This window comes from Equus caballus, chromosome 1, assembly GCF_041296265.1.
Source record: "Equus caballus isolate H_3958 breed thoroughbred chromosome 1, TB-T2T, whole genome shotgun sequence".
In the NCBI taxonomy this organism is placed as follows: domain Eukaryota; kingdom Metazoa; phylum Chordata; class Mammalia; order Perissodactyla; family Equidae; genus Equus; species Equus caballus.
Window position 1 is genome coordinate 140,195,143 of NC_091684.1, and position 14,768 is coordinate 140,209,910.

A 14,768-nucleotide genomic window follows, 5' to 3' on the forward strand; every position below is an offset into this window, starting at 1 on the left:
CCATGAGAGAGAAAAATAAATGATTGTTATTACTATATAAAACACTAAGCGTGGAGATGGTTCTAGTGGTAGATAGCTGGAACAGAGTCCAATAAACACTTATTGAAGGAATAAATGGAGAGAGGTCTGGTTGAAGGAATACTGTCTGTGCTTTAGCTCTATACAAGCTGTGGTTGACAACTCTCAGTTTCTCCTTTTCTAAGAGGTCCCAGAAATCCTGGAAGCCCCAATTCAGAAACTCAAAGGTCTGTACTTCTCATACTCACCCAAGGAGACTGGTGGAAACTCTCTGCTCAAGGCAAACACGACGTGGCCATCAAAAGTGAGCTCTGGGGGCTGGCCCCATGGCCGAGTGGTTGGGTTCGCGCGCTCCGCTGCGGGCAGCCCAGTGTTTCGTTGGTTCGAATCCTGGGCGCGGACATGGCACTGCTCGTCGGACCATGCTGGGGCGGCGTCCCACATGCCACAGCTGGAAGGACCCACAACGAAATATACAGCTGTGTACCGGGGGGCTTTGGGGAGAGAGAGGAGAAAAGTAAAATCTTTAAAAAAAAAAAAAACATTAAAAAAAAAAAAGTGAGCTCTGGCAGGAAGCTCAGAGAGCATTCACATCATTCGGGGTTCTTAATCTTGGGCATGGTCTCAGGGGAGCAAAAGCATACATTTTCTCTGTGTATGTGTATTTTCCTGGGGAAAGGATCTCTAGGCTCTAATTTTTATAAGATTCTTAAAAGGTCTATGTCCCAAAAGTGTTAAGAACTATTGGTCTAGTCCAACTAGCTCGATTTCTAGGTTAAGAAACTGAGGACCCTTCATTTTCTGGCAATAAGGTAGGCTAGGTACCCCCAAATAAGCTTCCTTTTGAAAACAATTCTGGTTAAAAGAAAAAACAATATTTTTTTAACGCACCCATGGCAAGAAAGTGAGGAATACTCAGGCCAAAAAATTCAAGAATCCAGAGAAGTAAGCTGAGCAATGAGACTGAATTTTGCTGTGAGGACATTCCAATCTTATTTATTTATTCACTTGTAAAAAACATATAACATGAGATCTACCCGCTTAACAGGTTTTTAAGTGTGCAGTACAGTATTGGCAACTATAAGCACAACGTTATACAGCAGATCTCTAGAACTCTTTCATCTTGCACAACGGGAACTTTATCATTTTTATTTTTTAACTCAGTAAACTTGTACTTGAATTTTCATGGTCTTGTAGGGGTGGAGTGAATTGAGAGAAACCAGTGGTGTGCTAGTAACTTGTTCTCCAACAAAACAAAGCATCCTGCTTTTCCTGTTTGCTGATTTCCATGGTGTAAATACTCCCACTATGGCCAATTTCAAGCTATCAAGGTACTAAGAACTGGCATGAAAAATTCATGGATATTTGGTTCTTCTGAGCTGGTAGGAGCCAATTTCAGCACATTACTGAGAGAAATTCAAGGCCCTTCTAAGGTGGGAAGTCTAACAAAAACCTACCCCACCCAAGATTGGGACTTCAGTGAATGAATGAACTAGATATAAGCACTATCACCTCCCAACAGACTAGAAAGAAGAATACTTTTCTTAATTTCCCTGTTCTCAGAAGAAAAGAAAATATCCCCTGCAAATTTATAACCATGAGCCATACCTACGTGGATTTGAAGCCCAAATTCGCACTATGTAGGTGGTGTGAAAAGTTTAAGTCAAGCATTTAATTTAAAGTGGGCCCTGGGGCCAGACCCATGGCTGAGTGGTTAAGTTCATGCGCTCTGCTTCAGCGGCCCAGAGTTTCACCAGTTCGAATCCTGGGCATGGACATGGCACCGCTCATCAAGCCATGCTGAGGCGGCATCCCACATGCCACAACTAGAAGGACCCACAACTAAAAATACACAACTATGTACCAGGGGGCTTTGGGGAGAAAAAGGAAAAATAAAATCTTAAAAGAAAAATAAATAAATAAGCAAAGTGGGCCCAGTCTGGTAATACCATAAGCATCTGGCAAATCAAATGCAAACCCTCCTGGGAAAACCCACCTTCATCCCAAGCCCCAAGAATTCCCGCCGACAAAGTTCCAAAAAAAGAATTAGCTACTAGGTGAAAATCACAAAACATTCAGGGAAATGACAGACTGTGGAAACAAATCTGCATAGACTTCAGATGTTGGAATTATCTGACAAATAATGTAAAATAACTATGTTCAAAGTGCTGAAAGTGTAAAAGAGAAGCTTGAAAATTTGAGCAGGGAACAAGAGACTCTGAAGAAGGACCAAGTATATTTGAACAAGAAATAAATAGAACGTCTCTCTCGAAATTTAAAATATCATAACCAAATCTATAAATTCAATGATTGTATTTAATAGAAGATTACACACAATTGAATATATCAGACACAACAAAATTAGAACTGGAGGATAGACCTGAAGAAATTCTCTAAAATGCTGCAGAAATAAAAAAGATGGAAAATACGAAAAAATGGTTAAATGACACAGAGGGTAGAGCAAGAAAGTCCAAGATACATGTAATCAGAGGTTCCAGAAGGAGAGGAGAGAGATTAGGGGTCATAAGCAATATTTGAATAGCTAGTGTCTGAGATTTATCCAGAAATCCATCGATCCATACATTCAAGAATCTCAGGAAATCCCAAAAGGAATAAATTAAAAGAAATCCACAAATAGACACATCATAGTGAAAATGCAGAATAGCAAATACCAAAGAAAGTATTAAGGACTGATTGTTTTCAAAGTAATGACAATTAGACTAAAATGACTGATTTCTCAATAGCTGGAAGAAGTGGAAGTATACCTTAAACGTGCTAGGAGAAAATGACTGTTGATCAAAAATTCTAATATCAGTGAAAAGATATTTTAAGAATAAGAAAAAATAATGACATGATGAGACGAACAAAAACTATATTTGCCACCAGTAGGCAGAAAGAAAGTGATCCCAGATGGAAGGAATGAAAGACAAGGACTGTAGACCAAAGAAAGTGGTACATATATGAGTAAATCTAAACAAATATTGTATAAACCATAATAACAATGTCTTGTAGGCTTAAAAAAACAAGCTAAAATTCAGATACATAAAAACAATAATATATAAGCTAGGAGAGGGGAGATTAGAGTTAGTTCTAAGGTTCTTGTTTTATTTAAGAAAAATTAAAGATATTAACTTAGACAAATAAAATATGCATATTAAAATTTCTAGTGTAACCACTAAAAATAGCAAAAAAGGTATAATTTGCAAACTAGTAAAAGAGAAAAATGAAATAAGAAAAAATAATCAAGAAAACAAGAAAGAATAGAAAAAGAAACCTAGAAAAGGTGGGGGGAAATACAAAATAACAGGGTAGTAGAAATGCATCCATATATACATACACTCATAAATAAATAGATACATAAATGTGTATGTATGTATCAGTATTTTAATAAATGTAAATGGACCAAATGCTTCTGTTAAGAGAAAAAGATTGCCAGACTAGATGAAGCAAATGAATCTAGGTATAAGCCGTTCATAAGAGACATATCTAAAACGTAACACAGAAAGGTTGAAAGTAAAAGGATAGAAAAATCTGTCAAATACTAACCAAAGGAAGCTGATATAACTATATTAATTTTAATCAAAATAGACTTTAAGACAAAAAGCATTATGAGAGACAAAACAGTCATTTCATAATGATAAAAGGTCCAATTCATCGGAAAGATAGAATAATCTTAAATTTATATACACCTAATAATATAACTTCAAAATAGATAAAGCAAAGAAAGCAAAATAAAAATAGACAAATTCACAATACAGTGGGAGGTGTAAACACACCTCTCTCAGTAAGTGACAGATCAAGTCAACAGTCAGTAAGGATTAGGAAAATGAGGTCCACAGAGGGGAAGTGACACACCTTCCTTCATCCTTTCACAAACGTTGAGTGCCTGCCATGTCCCAGATACCACACTTATATGTGTCGTCATTTAATCTTTAGAGAGAAAAAAGTGCTCTGACTTTTATAGGTAGGAATGTTAGTCCCATTTACAAATTAGGAGGCTGAGGCTTGGAGAGGTTAAATAACTTGGATAAGACGCTCTTCCTCAGAAATCTTACATGTCAGGGCCAGCCTCGTGGCCTAGTGGTTGAGTTTGGCACACTCTGCTTCAGCAGCCCAAGTTTGGTTCTCAGGCACGGACCTATACGACTCATCGGCAGCCATGCTGTGGCAGCTTTCCACTTACAAAATGGAGGAAGACTGGCATAGACGTTAGCTCAGGGAGAATCCTCCTCAGCAAAAAGAAGAAGAAGAAATCTTACATGTCAAATCTCATTCCCTAACACAGCCTTCAACCTTCTTACTCATGGAAAACCTTAATCCACCTACACCTCCTCCTTGACTCCTTTAACTTCCGGGAGACTTCTAGTCCCAGTCTTTTTGCCCACTCCCATCACGCTTCCTTCTTCCCCATCCTGGACCCCTGGAGGGTCATTTGAATCCCTCCCTCCCTAACACCCGTCATTCCCTTGCACCCTATCCTCCTGGGCTCAGCTTATCCCTGCATGACGCCCAAAGTCTGCCTTTTCTGTTCCTGAGACTGGTTGGCCTGCTGAGACCTACTGGAGAAAGCTGCCCATCTCCACAAATTCTCCTGGTTCCTGGATCCCATTCCCCCCACTAATTCTGGGATCTTGCTCCATCAGTCCTGCTCACCCCCATATCTATAAACCCTCACTTTCTTGGCTCCTACTCACCCAACAACATACTCAAGTCTCTTCCATTCTAAAAAGGATCCTCTCTCCCCTTTCCGGCCACCGCATAACCACTTCAGTCCCCTCCCCATGCAGATTTCTCCGAAGAGTAAGTAACACTGTCTCTACTTCCTCATCTCCCATCCTTCCTTCCTCATCCTCTGCAGGCTGGCTTCAGACCCCATCACCCCACTGAGACTTCTATTTCTAAAACCACCAAGAACCTACTGATTACCAAGTCCAAGAGAGATTTTTCAGTCTTTTTATAACCTGGTCTCCCCAGGCCTCAATAGCCTTAAGATAAATAGAGCTACATGAATAAAAATGAAACAATAAGCACCCCAGTTCCACCTATTCTTTTCATCCACCTGCTGAGGTGGATGAGAAGCCCCTCCAGCCTCTGCAAAGCCCACCCACGTATTTCTGAGAGCCCTCAAGCCCTCACTCCTAGGGGCTCACAAACAGCCTGATCCAGTAGGGCTTATTTCCTTGCTCTGAATTCATTGACCTCTGAATTCTAGCTTTTGTTTCTTTCTGGCCTGAGTATTCCTTACTTCATTACCAGCTCATCAGCGCATTTAAGAAGATTTTTTTTGTTTTATACAGAATTTGGTGTTGTTTTCAGAAGGAGGGTTAGTTAGAGTAGCTGGACCACTTTACCGCCGGAAGTGTTCCCAGCTTCCTAGTCTATGAAATGAGGTGATTGGACTAGATCAGTGATTCCTGACTTTTTTGGAACATAAACTATACTGGCAACTTTGGTGTCCTGTCCAGAGACCCTTGGGTTCCTTTCACCAGCTGTGTGCACCTATCCCTTCATTGAACTTTGTTCAAGGACTGTCCTGGGGCACTGGAGGCTTCTTGTCCCTTAGAGCTGGAAGTGCCTGGCAGTTTATGCCTCATGCTCAGCTGCAGGTCACCTGGCCGATGGCCAAGGACTGACTGCTGTGGGAGTGCAAATGTCCAGCCACTTTGTCTTGAGTAGGGACAAACTTAGAGGTGTAATTAATGCTCCTGAGTTCCCCTCAGGATCAGGCTGAGTATGGGGTTTAACACAAAATTGCTCTTTCCCGGCTTCTTCCCTTCCTCTGCTATCCTGCTTCCCCTTCTCCTTCACCGGATTCTCCGGGAACGTTTCTTCACTAAATCACTTACGCACGAATCTTTATCTCAGGGTTTGCTTCTGAGAGAACCTGACCTACAGCATGGATTCCCTTGAGAAGCTGAAGAAAGTTATGGACCTTGTCCCCAGAAAAACACACATACACACTTTCAAAATGTTGTGTAATTCTTTTTGCTCCCCCAAAGCCATCCATGGAACCAAGATTAAGAAGTCTAGACAAAATGATCTCTAGGGTCCCTCCATAGCTAACTTTGCCAGGTTCTCTGCTCTGTGTGGGTTTGAGGTGTTTAGTTTTGAATTCCTGAATTGGGGCTTCCAGGAGAGCGGGATCCAATTTTCTTTTAGTAAATTCCTTTTCTGTTTAAACTAGTCAGCGTTAGTTTCTCTTGCTCTCAGCTAAGAATCTAGACAGAGACACTGCCACGTGCTTTATCTTCCGGTGCCTCCTGATTCCTCTTTGTTCTCTCCACACCATGCTGGGTTTGCTCATGCTGTCTTCTCTATCCAGAGTGCCCTTCCTTTTCCTTTTCATCCAACTGCCATTCATTTTTAAACTCAGCTCTGTCAACACCTCCTCCAGGAAGCTTTCCCTGAGAGCCACCCTCAGGATGATGACCTAGAGAGGCCCCAAGAACAGGTGGCCCACACTAACCCAGGCATGTTATGGTCAGTGCATCAAGCTCACTGTTTTACAGTGATCTGTTTACGGGTCTATCTCCCCCTCTAGGGAGTAAGTTCCTCAAACGTAGGGATAGAGCTTCATTTTTTTCTGTACCCCCAGCACCTAGCTCAGGGCTTGGTACATAGTAGAAGCTAAAAACATTTGTAGGATGAATTCCTGAGTACGGGTAATTTGTGGTGAAGGCAGGCTTTAATCCAGTTTTTCTGGCCTCAAAACCCATGCATTTTCCATCTTAGATACCAGGGGGTGGAGGCAGACTTGTTGAGACGGAAGTTTTGTCCAGCTCAGTAGTTCCCTGTTCCCTCTGGCCCTGCTGAGCCCAGCCAAGGGGCCCAGAGCCTCCCTGTGCCCACACTTAATGCGCCCTCCTTTTAATGTGCCCACAGTTGGAAAACAAACCTGGGCAAGATGGCGCTCCCCATGGTGGGGGCTGTGGCCTCCGCTCTTCCTGGACTCCCCTCTGGTGGGGCCCAGTCTGGCAGCCCTGCTGTCCCCTCCTCCTTCCTGCCTTCTGTGCTGGCCCTACACCACACTCCCTGTACGTCCCTCCCTCTCCTTTCCTACCTCTGGCTGGGAGCCTGGGACCCAGGCTGTGAGTAAACCTCAGAAGAACAGGGTCTCCAGCCAGCGCCTGTTTTTCAACCACAGCTCACCTGAGGGAAACCAGCCGCTTCTTCTCCTGGCCAAGATCTCCCCTGGGGGCTGTAGCCCTGCAGCCCATCACTGCCCCAGTGAAGAACCTCGGGCCTGGGGAGGCTGAGGGCTCCGGCCTCCGCTGTGGACCTGGACTTTGGATGAAGCTCCCCAGGCAGGGGCTGCGCCACCCGCTGGAGAGAACTGTTCTCTCCCCCTTTGTCTGAGCCCTTGACGACTCTGGGATATGGCCCTGGTGGGGGACATTCTCCTCACTGTGAGAAGCAGCTTTGCTCTCCACTCTCTTTCCGAGGCACCTGACTCTCCTGCTTTCTTCCTCTGGGCTGTGGAACCTTCTGCAGATCCTCTCTCCTCAGGATGAGGAAAGCAGACGCCACTCTCCCTCCAGGCCCCCAGACATCCTCTCCTCCCCCGGCTCAGGGCAACCGGCTCTCTCCTTGTTTAATTCTCCAGTGACTGCTGCCCTTTACCCCAATGTGCAGATGGGGGTGACAGGAGCAGGGTGACCTCAACCCCCTAGTCCCACTCTCCAGGCTCAGGGCCTGTGTCTGGGGAGGGGAAGCTGTTGCTCAGCCACAAGGCTGGGTCCCTCTGGGGAGGACCTGGCCCACCCAGCAGAGGGGTCACCAGGGCAGGTTGGTTGGGTCCAATGGCTGGGGGCTCAGAGGCATCTGTCTGTCCGGGGCCTGGCTTGGAAAGTCACAGAGCGCCCTGCAGGACCCCTCACCCGCCTTTTCAAAGTGCTTTCCCTCCACCCCTGTCAGGCATCCGTGGGATCACATTTTCGGGAAAATGGGTGGTGTGGTGCCCTCGCTCATCAAAGCAGCAGCTGGCACCTGTAAAGAGTCCCCTTAGAAAGTGCTTTTCTGTCAGAGCAAGTGGTCTCAGCTGTGGCTGCAAGTGAGAATCACCTGAGAGCTTTTAAAAATACCGACATCCAGGCCGCACCCACACCAATTAGATCAGCATCGCTGAGGGCAGGCCCGGCAGGGACATGTTCTAAAGCTCCCAGATGACCCGAATGTGCAGCATTCGAGCCTCACAAGGACCTTGAAAGACAGGCCTTGTTGCCATCCCCACTGTACAGGCAGGGCTCAGAGAGGTAAAGCCACTTGGCAGAGGTCAGAGGGCACATGGAAGGGGTGGAACTGGAGTCTCAGATGGAACCAGGCAGGTGGCTCCCTGCTTGCCTTGGATCCAGGCTTCCTGTGGGATCATGAGGCTGTCCTGAGAGCTTGTCTCCTTTGGTCAGGAAGACATTTCTGGCACCTCTTTCTCCAAAGTGCTAGGCTGGGGCTCCTCCAAGCCCCAGAACATGGGGGGTCACCTCCACTCACCCAGCCCTGTGTTCCTCTCGCTGGAAAGGCGTGCCCTTTGGTGAGGGAGAGGAAGCATTTTTTGAGGTGAAGTGTTGTATAATAGCCAGGAATGGAAAATATTAAAAGCCCATGGGCACCAACAAGGTTCGCGCCAGGGCCAGAAAGTCCAGAAAAGAGAAGAAAGGCTCCTTGCGGTGGAGGCCCTGGGGCTGGCGGGATCAGCCAGGCTGCCCACACCCTGTATCCCAGGCTGCTTCCATGTTTAGGGTTAGAGCAAGCCTCACTTGGGCCAGAGGAAGGTTCTGTGCTGGTGACCCTGAGAGGAAAGCCACACCAGTGTATTAGGTATGGTTTACTTCTCACTCCAAATGGGATGGTGGGCACAGGGGTGTGGGGCCATTGAGTGTGGAATACCTTACTGGGAGCACGTGCGGCTAGGCCAGCCCAGGCCACCTACAGGTTCTGAATGTTCTGGGTGTTGGGATGTGGAGAGAGTGAGACATGGTCCCTGTTCTCTGGGGGTTTCACCATGGAGATGGGCAGGCAAGAAAACAAAGTCAGCAGAATGTGATACTCCTCTCCTGGAGGAGTGCACAGGGCTTGAAGAAGACAGAAGAGGGGCAGTTAGCTCAGCCCTGGGCTATGAGGAAGGGTTCCTGGAGGAGGTGGTACCTGGCTGAGTCTTATTACAAATAAATACAATAGATAGAATAGATAGAATGTGCACAAAGCCGCTGTGTGGGTAGATGCCCTTAGAAACCTATCTCTGTGTGTTTGGAAAAAAAGACAGTTACAGATGCACAAGCAAATGGACTCATTCTCCCCATGGAGCCCTCTGCCATCTCTCCCTTTCCCATTGCCCATCACAAACACACTAAGGTTCAGAAACACTTGTAGTCACAATTACATATAAACACATACACACGTACAAGGTAGTGGAGAATGTACCAGAATTCTTCTCAGTGAGAGCTGCTCCTGGAAGAGAAAGGTTTTAATAAGAACATGGGGTAGACGATGAGGCCTCTGGTGCCTGAGGATCTGCAGGGCCAGGCTTCAGAGGCTGGGAAAGCTGCCCTGCTGAGAACAGGGAGAAGAGTCTGGAGGAGGCCTAGGGAGCAGCGGTGGAAGCAGAGGAGGCGGGAGCTTTAATCCTCTAATGCTCTCATTTTGCTGTGGAGGAAACAGGCCTAGAGAGGGAAAGTGAAATGCCTAAAGTCACACTGCACCTGGGCATCAGAGCTGAGTGTGAGCATCTACACATCCGGACACGCCCAGTCGGGCCTGTACGCTCCCACATAGCCACTTGCACTACACAGTTATGCACACAGACACTCCACTCCACAGACACAGGCACTGGCCCCAGGGCTGCCGTCATTTACACTTCAGGCTGCTCAGATGCCTCCTTAAGCTGGAGCAGCTGATCGTGCCCGCCTGCCCACTCCCACCTCCGCTCCAGCCTTTATGGATCACGAGGACCATGGTGGGAAGTAGAGCATTCGGGAACTTGGGGTCATACTGTCTATAGGTCTGCTCCAAGCATTCCCTGGAGACTCCCTCAAGCAGGGCAGGAGGTTTACCCCAGAACTGACTCAGAGCTGCCCCAGCACCAGGGGTCAGGGCTGGGCCTACATCCTCCAGGGAAGATGTCTCAGGGCAGAGCCAGAGGCCTCACCAGTCTCAGAAGTGGGACTGAAGTTCCCGAGCTTCACATCTTAGTGAGATGCCAGGGAGCCTACTGGAGTGCAGAGAGGAGCCCAGATGTGGAACAGGGGACCTGGGCTCCTCCCTGGCTCTGCCCCTCCCTCCATGAACGGCCTTGGGTAAGCCCTTTCCCCTCTTTGAGGTCTATGGATTTATGACGTTGAGCCAGGTGCTGGGGACACAGAAACAAGTAAGACATAGTCCTTGCCCTTCATGAGTTCAAGTGAGGAAAGACAGCATTCCCAAGTGGAGCAAAGAGCTCTTCAACTCAGAGTGGGGCCAAGTAGGAAATGCTGAGGCTGGGGCTGGGGCAGCTCAGAGGGAGGAGAGGGGTGTGGGCTGGAGTGTTCAGGGCATGTGTGTAATGTTTCAGGTATGAGAATAAACCCTCAAATCATGCTGGTAACCCTCACGGTGCCACAGACCGTGGAGCCTCTTCTAGCTGAAACTGCCCACCCACAGCCCAGTAGTCGGGGAAGCAGTACCACCATGGTGTTTGGCCAGGAGTGGCCACTGATTGGCTCAGGCTGAGTACCTGACCTAAACCCAGCCCATCCATACACCAGCTGGTGACTTGTGAAGGGCTTCATGAGAAAAGCTCCATCCAATAGGGGTGGGTGTGGGAACTACCTGAGCCAATCAGAACCGTTCCCGCTGAGATTTGAACTAAGAAAATGCAGGAGATGGACCTGTCAGGAGCGAGGGGCAAGGGAAATTGCCACATAGAGAGAAGCAGACACATAGGAGAAATACCAGGCAGCCTGTGTGAGAGAGGCCTGCCCCAGAGTTGCCCAGCCCAGCTCCTGACTTTGTCTATCTTTACAACAAGCCTCTTTTTTTCTCAGAATGACCTGAGAGTTATCATTTTGTTCTCTGAAATGCATAACCAGTTAAGGAGCCCCCTCATCTCCCTGGCGTCCCAGAGAGCAACCAGCTTTATCTTGTATGAGAGGCCACTGTGAGAAAATGGAAAGATCAGAGGACTGGAAATTAGGAGACCTGGCCTGGGTTCGAGCCTGAATCAAGTCCCTAAGCTTCCGCAAGTGCCTGGTCTTGGCAGAAGTCTCGTTTACCTTGCACAGTGTCCTTTCTCCTTCGCTGATTACGATCAGGCTAAAATGAAAATCAAGAGCAACTTTGACAGGTGAAAGCAGCCAGAAAGGTGGAAGCAGCTGATGCTTCCCAGGGCATTCTCCTCCCTCTGTCGGACGGAGGCTGGTTGATTGGGTGTAGAGGATGCCAAGCCTCTCTGGCTGAGGAGCCTCCTGGGAGGTAGGGGAGTCAGTGGAGAGGAGGGGCTGTGCTGGACCCAGGACTGTGACTTGACAGTCACGGCAGTCTCCTGGTGCAGGTCTCAGCAGACTCCTGTCTGAGTACTGGGGACAGCAGAGGGGCCGTAAGGAAAAGCTAAAAGAGCTGTTCCAAAAGTCTGTGTCTTATTTGGGCATAAGCAGTTCTGTTTGGGGTCAGGTAAGAGAGACATTCATTTCTGCTATGCTACTGACTTTGTGCATCACAAAAGCTCTAGAGTCAATGCCTCAAAGAGCCACAGTCTTTAAAAAAAAAGGTGGGGGGGAGTTAAACAGAGAAAGGATAGTCTTGTCAACAAATAGTGACAGAACAATTGGACATCCACATGCAAAAAAAAAACCTTGACCCATGTTTTGTACCATATGCAAAAACTAGTTAAAAATAAATCATAGACCTAAAGGCAAAACCTAAGACTAAAAAACTCCTAGAGAAAACATAGGAGAAAATTTTTATGACCGTGGGTTAGGCCAAAATTTCTTAGATCCAACACCAAAAGCACAATCCATAAAATTAAAAAATTGATAAACTGGATTTCATCAAAATTAAGAACTTCTGGGGGCCCACCCTGTGGTGTAGTGGTTGAGTTCGCACACTCCACTTTGGAGGCCTGGGGTTTGCCACTTTGGATCCTGGGCACGGACCTATGCACCACTTATCAAGCCATGCTATGGCAGGCGTCCCACATATAAAGTAGAGGAAGATGGACATGCATGTTAACTCAGGGCCAGTCTTCCTCAAGAAAAAAATTAAGAACTTCTGCTCTTCAAAAGACACTTAAGAAAATGAAAAGACAAGCTACAGAGTGGGAAAAATATTTTCAAAACACTTATCTGATAAAGGACTTGTATCTAGAATATATAAAGTACAGGCAAAACTCAATAATAAGAAAGCAATCCAATTACTAAGTGGGCAAAATATTTGAACAGACACTTCACCAAAGTAAATATATGCATGGCAAATAAGGGTATGAAAAGATGTTCAACATCATTGTCCACTATAGAAATGCAAATTAAAACCACAAGGAGAGCACAGCCACCTCCACTAGAAGGGCTAAAAACCAACCAGCAATCGAACATGAAGCTTTGACAGTATCAAGTGTTGATGAGGATGCTGAGCAACTGGAACTCTCATACATTGCTGGTAGGAATAGAAATGGTACAATCCCTCTGGAAAACAGTTTGACAGTTTCTTATAAAGTTAAACACATACTTAACATATAACCCAGCAATCCCACTCCTAGGTATTTATCCCAAAGAAATGAATAACATGTTTACACAAAAATCTGTACACAAATATTTATAACTAAAATGTAATTGCTAAAAACTGGAGACGATCCATCTGTCCTCCAACTGGTGAATGGATAAATAAACTGTGGTATAGCTGTACCGTGAAATACTACTCAGCAATAAAAAGGAATGAACTCTTGACTCATGCAACAATGTGGATGATTATACTAAGTGAAAGAAAGCAGACTTAAAAGGCTCATACCAAAGGATTCCATTTCTATGACTTTCTTGAAAAGGCAGAACTACAGGGAAAGAAAACAGGTCAGTGGTTGCCAGCAGCTGGGGATGGAGGGAGGGGCTGACTACCAAGGGAACTTCTGAGGTGATGGAAATATTTTTATATCTTGATTGTGATGGTGATTACATGATTCTTTGCATTTGTCAAAAATCATAGAACTGTACACTCAAAAGGGTGAATTTTATAGTATGAAAATTATGCTTCAATTTTTAAAAATGGGGTTGGGATTCAAATTCCTTTTTCCCTTTCTTTGCCTTCCCTGTCACTACCCAACATCCTGTCTTCCAAGCTCTTGTTCTCCTGGGAAAAAAATGCCCTGATTCAGCCACCGTGAACACTGCTTTGCTTCTGGGAACAAAAGGCCAATCCACTAAGAACTGTCTCTGCAGGCCCACGTGTCTGACGCTTTCCCTCTGTCCCACCCCGTCTGGCTAAGCCTGCTCACCAAGGCCTCTCTAACCTCCATTTCCCCTTCCCTGCCTGCTCACCCTGGTCATCTGGAGTTCTAAATCCTTACAGCCCAGGTGCTGTGTGGGCGAATGATTCTGCCTGGGAAGAGGGAGGTTCCTCACATTCAAATTTCCACAGCTCTAGCCCATAAAACAGCCATGTGTCCAGGGAACATACAGCCAGAGAGAACATCTACCCGCGTCTGCCTCACCTCATCCCTGAGCAAGGCTGCCCCCATCAGTGCCGCGGGTTTTTCTGGGCTGCCAGCATCTTGGTCAGAACTGAAGCTGTACCACACCCAGAACCACCTGGGGGCTCTGGGAGAGTCATAAAAAGAGGGCTTGGGTCATGGGAAGCAAGTGGCAGAGTCTGTTAGATGCACCAAGGTGAGCTTGATGACCAATCAGGACAAACGCATCACGTTGAGTGTGACTAGTCGGGGAAGAGAGTGTGAACACTCTTGAGATGACATCCTGGTAAGTGTGCACCCCCTAATCCTATGCAAAATCGTAAATGTGGATATTCCTGAGAAACACAGGGGGCACTGTGGGGACACTCTGATGTCCACATATAGAATGTGAACTCCCTGGTTTATGCAGTAAACACTACAATGTCACTGGGTGTGAGCAAACTGTAAGTGTGGTGAAGACTCTCTGGTGGCTATGAGCACGGCATGGCAAGCTAGGTGAACATCATGGTGACACAGCAGGAATCCCATAGTGAGTGGCAAAAACACTGGGACATGTGGGTGTGAACACATTGTGGTAAGCATGGTGAGCACTAGAGATGCTGCGTGTGAGCATAAGGCTGTGACTATGTTGAATACACTATAGGGACAGTGAGGTGACTCTTTTTTTTTAAGCTCGAGGAGTATTCTGTGATGATCACCTAAGCATATTATGCAAGGTAGAGGGCTCTACAGGGCATATTTTGGGGTATCTGCCATTCACAGGGAATCTGCTCCTACCTACAACCTGCGTGGAATAAGCATACCCTTACGTGACCAGGTGCTGACCTGCAGGTGCAGTATATGCAGCAACCAGTGTGGCGTGCATGGTCCTGAAGGTTTCTTTCTTTTTCTTCCATTTTCTAAGCTGGAGTTGTTATTATAGTTGTTCAGTTTTATACAACTGTTCTGGGATGTGTTGATATGGTTACAGGGTGGGGAGTAATCATACATGGGTGGGTACAAAGGGACAAAGGGAGGGTAAACTCTGAGGTTGACAGGGGCCTCTTGATATCAAGACTCAATTCCTGAAGTCAAGGTCAATAGTTAAGACATTTCAGATCAACTC

General features: G+C 46.3%; 1 long non-coding RNA gene across 1 annotated transcript in view; it reads right to left on the minus strand.

Moving 5' to 3' along the window:
* Positions 1 to 14,768, minus strand: part of LOC111776189 (uncharacterized) — a 34,669-nt gene that overhangs the window by 14,128 nt on the left and 5,773 nt on the right. The window contains exon 2 of the long non-coding RNA XR_002812157.2: positions 267 to 512. This is a non-coding gene — a long non-coding RNA (uncharacterized lncRNA). The remainder of the gene's footprint in view (positions 1 to 266; positions 513 to 14,768) is intronic.